A 6,830-nucleotide genomic window follows, 5' to 3' on the forward strand; every position below is an offset into this window, starting at 1 on the left:
CTCTCCCAAAAAAAAAAAAGAAAAAAAACTCTCCAAAAAAAAAAAGGGGGGGGTGGGAACTAAATAAAGGACCCATGGAAGCCAAGAAAAGAAAACCTTAAGGGAAATAATACATTTACAGTATTATACCTATTTTTTTTATCAGTACCATAAGTTTGTAATGACCTTGCCTTTTCTTGAGTCATATTAAAGTCTATAGGTATGTCTTTTTTATTACAACCCTGTACCCACAATAAAATCTGCATTTTCAATTCAAAATTAAAAACTATTTGGCAAGAAGTACAAGGTTTCCATGCCTCCTGGCATGGATGGAGTAGCAGCTTCATGAGTTTCTTTTATTTATTTATTTTTTTTTTACAATGCATAGATTAGTTTTTCTTGAAATGCAAGCAACCACAGCTGTAGACTTCAATCTACAGTACATACAAAGCAATTCAGCTTTTTCTTTCATAATGTCATGATTTTTCTCTGCTTCTCAGGAGCAGTTACAGCATAACTAGTGTTGTTGGAGGTTTACTGTATTGCACTAAACACGATGAAAAATACACAAGAACTATGAAAGTTCACTTTTTTCTGCAGTACACAACTTACTACAGAGAAAAATGCCCACACAAAGATGATAGCATCGTACACATTTTAAATGAATACTTGAACTCATGAGTCACAAAAGTGGCTACAAAATTATTTCAGTAGCACATTATTACTGAGGCTGATTTTATGCAGCTATGATTTAGTAGTGTGTCTTTACATTTATATACTTTTTTAAAAAATTTTTTAATTTTAGAGGTTTTCGCTACAGGGCACGTGCGCTCACCAGACAGAGAGAAACATAGAGACAGAAAGCGAGAAATCACCTCCCAGGGGGGATAGTCACGCCGCAATCCCTTCTCCTCCATTCTCCTCTCGGGATCTTGGGCACGCACACGCACACGCGCCCGGTGTGAGTCTTAAGCCACTGGGTCCAGGACGTGAACCGCGGTCGACTACGTGGGAGTCCAGTGACATAGCCATTACACTAACTGCTGGTTCCCATACATTTATATACATTTTTGTCAACAGCAAATAGCATCACGTAGCATCTATAGTTATTTGTGTACATAAGTGTTTTTGGTTCTTAGTTTTTGCTCTAAGGTGCACGTGTTCACCAGAGAGGGAAAGTGAGAAATCACCTTCCTGGGGGGACACATGTCTCAGTCCCTTCTGCTCCCATCTCCTCTCAGGATTTTGAGTACACACATACACATGCCCAGTGTGATTTTCAAGCCGCCAGGTCCAGGACTTGAACCACAGAGTCGGCTTTGTAGGATTCAACTGCCTTAACTTCCACACCACCTGGTTGTTCAAGTTTTGATTATTTTTAACCTTTTGTATAGACCTCTGTATATATTATAGTAGAAAATTATAAAATAGACTAGTGCCTACACATATTTTATGCATATATAACATACTTATCTTTTTTATTAATTTTATGGTATTTCTAGACTACATAACCTGTCTGTAAAGAAGACATGCATGAGCCAGATGGTGGTGCAGCAGTAATGGAATTGGGCAAACATGGGAAGGTCTCTGGTTCACGTCCCTGGGCCTCTCAGTGCATGTTGCCCATGATCCAGGGTGGCTGAGGTTGGAGATAAATTATAACATGGTGACCCTGTTGGAGGTACCTGTCTTTCTCTCTCTCGTTCTCTCTCATGGAAGAAATAATTAAACCTTTTTTTTTTAAAAAAAAAAAAGAAGACATACAAGTTGCTAACAGATATATGAAAACATTACTAATCATTAGGGAAATGCACACTAAATCCAAAGTGAGGTATTATTCACACCTATCATAACGGCTGTCATTAAAAAGACAAATAATAACAAGCACTGGTGAGAATGTGGAAAGAAAATAATCCTTGTAGATTGTTTGTGGGGATATAAATTAGTACAGCCATTGTGGAAAATCGTATGGAGGATCCTCCAAAAATTAAAAATATTATTACCACGGGGCTATTAGGTGGCATAGTAATTAAGGCACTGGACTCCCACATGGCTGATCATGGTCTAAGTCTCAGACCCAGTCACTTCAAAATCGTGCCAAATGTGTGCACATGCATGCCCAAAGTCCCAAGCAGAGAATAGACAAGAAAGGACTGACATGTAGCCATTTCTCCTGGGTGGTGATTTCTCACTTTATCTCTGTATCTCTCTGGCAAGTACATGTGCCCTGTGGCAAAAACCTAAAATAATAATAATAATAATGAAATTACCACATGATCCAGCAATCGTACTTCTAGGTATTTACCTAGAAGATTGGAAATCAGTTTGTTGAAGAGATGTCTGCATTCTACTGTTTACTACAGCACTACTCACAATAGCCAAGTTATGAAATCAACTTAATTGTCCATCCACAGAAAAACAGATAAAGAAAATATGGTTTAAACATTTTCAAGAAAATACCATATATATCTATGATGTAATACTATTCAGCTAAGAAAAGAAATTGTCATTTGCAAAAACATGGATGGAATATAGAGAACATTAAGTGAAATAACCCAGGCAAGAAAAGACAAATACCACATGTTCTCGTATGGAAAATTTAAAACAACTGACCTCATAGAAGCAGAGTAGAATCACGGTTACAGAGGCTGAGGAATGAGGGGTAGGGAGGGGAGGAAGATGAATGTCAAAGAGCACAAAATCCCAGTCATGAGGAATACTTTCTGAAATCTATTGCACAGCATGGTGAATATAGTTAATAATAGTGTACTTTACAATTATAAATGGTCTATATACAGTAAAATTTAAAATAAGTAAAAATAAATTCCTCAACATACAAGTGAGTCCCTTTACTTTACATAATAGGTAAATAATAGTACAGTCATGTCTTGATTACAACAAAGCTCATAAAGATGGTTAATATTGCTATAATTGATGGTACTCCACTGATGAATTTTGAGCAGAGGTATGCCATAATCAGTGTTAGAAAGGTCATCTCAGTGGTACACTTTGGTAGGAGAGAGAAGACTAAAAAGATACATAAAAGAGCTATTTCAAGAATTCAGAGAAATGAACTCACAACTTAGGGAAAATGGTAGAAATGGAAATGGAGAGAGAGATACAAAGATTGTCAGAAGGTAGAAAGTAAGCTGATTGTTTACACATAGTGTAGAGGATAAGGGAAAGAAAAGAAACTAGAGCTCTGCAGAGTGGCTATACAATCATGAGAATCCCAGTAGGACAGTTGGGAGAAACACTAGGTGGGAGGGAGTGGGCAGGGAAACATGTTGAGTTAAAATTGCTGGTGAGATATTTTCATAATGTCTAGCAGACAATATATTCATGGCTTTCAGATACAGGTCTTAGAGATGTATCTGAACAACTCCAGCAGGGAAAAAAAGCGGAAGCTATGAGATTATAATGATATCATTAGAAAGATGCTGAAAAACCGAAAAGAGCTGGAGTCAATCCTAGGTAACACCTACCCTTGATGTAATGTTTTCTAAATGGCATTCCCACATCATCTTTACAACTTAAGCCATAGTAAAGTGATAAGTGGTAACCTATCATTTACTTAACTTATTTCACTAATGGGCTAGTAGGTGGCTAGCAGGTGGTTAAGATGCTGGATTCCCACATGGCCAACCATGGTTCAAGTCCCAGACCTGGCAGCTTGCTTTCTCACTTTCCCTCTCTCTCTCTGGTCAAATTAAAATATTAATTAATTAATTCTTTAAATATATATTTTTATTCAATTGAAAGTATATTACATGATGTTGTCATATAAAATTGAGAATAATTTTTATTATCCACTGTTGGCAAAGATGTATATTGTAAAAACATGAACATAATGCAACTAGATAATAATTGTGTAGTGTAAAAGATCCTTAAAAATATTTATATTTATACTTCTTGACCTTGGAATAATCCACCTAAAATTTTATTCGAGGAAAACAAATATGTAGGAGGGGAATGTACACATCGTTTATATGGCAGAAAAGTTTGCGGAGAGGTTTTGTTACCACTGTACCTCCTCCCACCCTCATGAGGAGATAACTAAGCCTTCACACCTTTCAGAGACGAAGAAAGAGAGGGACCTATAATTTTGAATGTCATTATTGATTTTCACCCTATATGTTACTAAGCATTTTAAAAAGGTGAGGCACCCTGTTCACTCATGGCATATCAACTATTCATTTCTATGTGAAACAAAATACATGTCAAGTAGGTTTTTCCTTTGTTTTAAATGTTGGCAAACTTCTTAGAAATCCAAAGTGTCTAAGAATAAATAAATATAAAATGACAAAATTAACATTACTTATCTTTATAAGGTTCTCAAATTTTTAAAATTTCACAACAAATGTTAGTGAATCACTGACAGATTTTAAACTTTTTCCTAAATGTTGGCATACTTTATAGATAAAGGTATGCTTGATATATGTATGTACAATGCTGAAACAAAATAGTGGTGTATAACACTAAAAGATCTCTCCCATTTACTTGTTCATTGCCTGGGAATTTTAGTCCTTCTCCACTAATTTCACTCAGTCCTCTGCCATCCCTTTGCTGATAAGTGTTTCAAAACAGATAATTTTCTATTGTAGCATAGGAGAAATAAAGTTTGTGAAAAAAATGAAATTAAAGTACAGATTTATTTTGGTTCAAAAAAGTTTGAAAGCAGGGGCCAGATGGTGGTGCCACAGTGGAGCACAGTGCTCTGTGAGGCTGACTCACATGAGAAGGTTTCAAGTTTGCCTCCAGAGGCCTCCTGAACATGCCATGATTTGGGCTGACTGGCTCTAGGGTGGAAGGCAGGTTTGAGACCATGCTGGGAGTGCTGTCTCTTTCTCTCTCTCTCTCTCTCTCCCCCTCCCTCACTGGCTCATGGGAGAAATAAATAAATAACTTTAAAATGTCTTTAAATCCATACATAATTCTTCCTTAATACATATTCTCCTTGAATTTACTAAAGAGCCCTCACAATCAATGAAACTCCAATTGCATAATTTTTTCACCTTAAAAAAAAAAATAGGTCAGTTCATAGCATACCTAAAGTATTATGTTGTGTGCACATCATGGAATTTAAGTGGCCAATTTTTCCACTTTGTTAATAAAGGCATTTTTGTTGTACTATAAATTCCTAGAAAGTATTAGAAAGTATTCTAATTATTGAATCATTTTTTTTGCCATATTTCATCTGCATTCCATCATTAATCACACTTACTCAATACATTTTTATTGTACAATGAAGTTGATTTAAAGTCATACATCATATATCAATTCTAAGAATACATACTTAGGAAACACATACTTTGCTATGCACTACATTTATTACCAAGTCACAAAACAACTAGGGGCTAAAATAAAGTTTTGAAGTAGTACAAGAAAATGTTATGGTTAAAGACAACTGGTTTTAAGACATTCAAAATATAGGGTAATGGCTATGTTAGTGTAATGGCTATGTCACTGGACTCCCACGTAGTCGATGCAGTTCAAGTCCCGGACCCGGTGGCTTAAACTCACGCCGGGCACATGTGTGTGCGTGCCCAAGATCCCGAGAGGAGAATGGAGGAGAAGGGATTGCGGCGTGACCATCCCCCCTGGGGGGTGATTTCTCGCTTTCTGTCTCTATGTCTCTGTCTGTCTGGTGAGCGCACGCGCCCTACAGCGAAAATCTCTCAAAAAAAAAAAAGTGAGGGGCCAACACACTACAGAGTCCTTACATTGCTAGACTCCCACATGGCCGACCATGGTTCTAGTCCCAGAATCTGGAGGCTCGAAAATCACACCAGGCGCATGTGTGTGCATACCCAAGATCCCAGGAGGAGAATGAAGACAATCCCTCCGGAGGGGATGATTTCTCACTTTCCCTCTCACAGTCTCTCTCTCTCTCTCTCTGGCAAGTGCACACACTCATAGGCAAAAACCACTAAAAAAATTTAAAAAGATATCAGAAGTGAAAGTAGAGACATAACTATTGATTCTACAGAAATAAAAAATATTATAAGAGAGTACTGTGAACCATTGTATGCAAACAAACTGGATAACTTAGATAAAATAGAAAAATTCCTAGAAACACAAAATCTACCCAGAATAAATTATGAAAAATAGAAAATCTGAATAGACCTTATAACTAGTGAGAAGGCTGAATCAGTAGTACAGTATTTCCCAACAAATAAAAGCCTGGGACCTGATAACTTCGCTGGTAATCCTTCTATTTAAAGAACCAGCAGTAATCATTTTCAAACTTTTTCTAATTTAAATGAAGGAAATATTCCCTAACTCATTTTATCAGGCCAGCATTACCTCAATAACAAACTAATATAGACACTATAGGAAAAGAAAATTACAGACCAAAATACTTTATGAGCAATGATGCAAAAATCCTCATCAAAATAATGGCAAACCACATTGAGCAGCATATTAAAGGGGTTATACACCCTTTTCAAGTGAGATCTATTCCTAGAATACAAGGATGGTTCAACATAAGAAAATCGATAATGTAATATAACACATTAACAGAAGAAAAGAGAAATACATGTGATCATCTCTATTCATGAGGAAAAAGTGTTTCATAAAAGTCAACACCAGCAGTTGGCGTAATGGTTATGTCACTGGACTCCCACGTAGTTGACAGTGGTTCGAGTCCCAGACCCGGTGGCTTAAACTTACGCCGGGCACATGTGCGTGCATGCCCAAGATCCCAAGAGGAGAATAGAGGAGAAGAGATTGCGACATGGCCATCCCCCCCTCGGGGGTGATTTCTCGCTTTCTGTCTCTCTGTCTCTCTCTGTCTTTCAGGAGAGAACACACACCCTGTAACGAAAACCTCTGGGGGAGTCAACACTCTT

General features: G+C 37.1%; 1 protein-coding gene across 1 annotated transcript in view; it reads right to left on the reverse strand.

The window, feature by feature from the left end:
• The window catches only part of LOC102488796 (calcium-binding mitochondrial carrier protein SCaMC-1), a 64,591-nt gene that overhangs the window by 48,029 nt on the left and 9,732 nt on the right, over nt 1–6,830 (reverse strand). The window lies entirely within an intron of this gene.

Source organism: Tupaia chinensis, unplaced genomic scaffold (assembly GCF_000334495.1).
Source record: "Tupaia chinensis unplaced genomic scaffold, TupChi_1.0 Scaffold000270_1, whole genome shotgun sequence".
Lineage (NCBI taxonomy): Eukaryota > Metazoa > Chordata > Mammalia > Scandentia > Tupaiidae > Tupaia > Tupaia belangeri.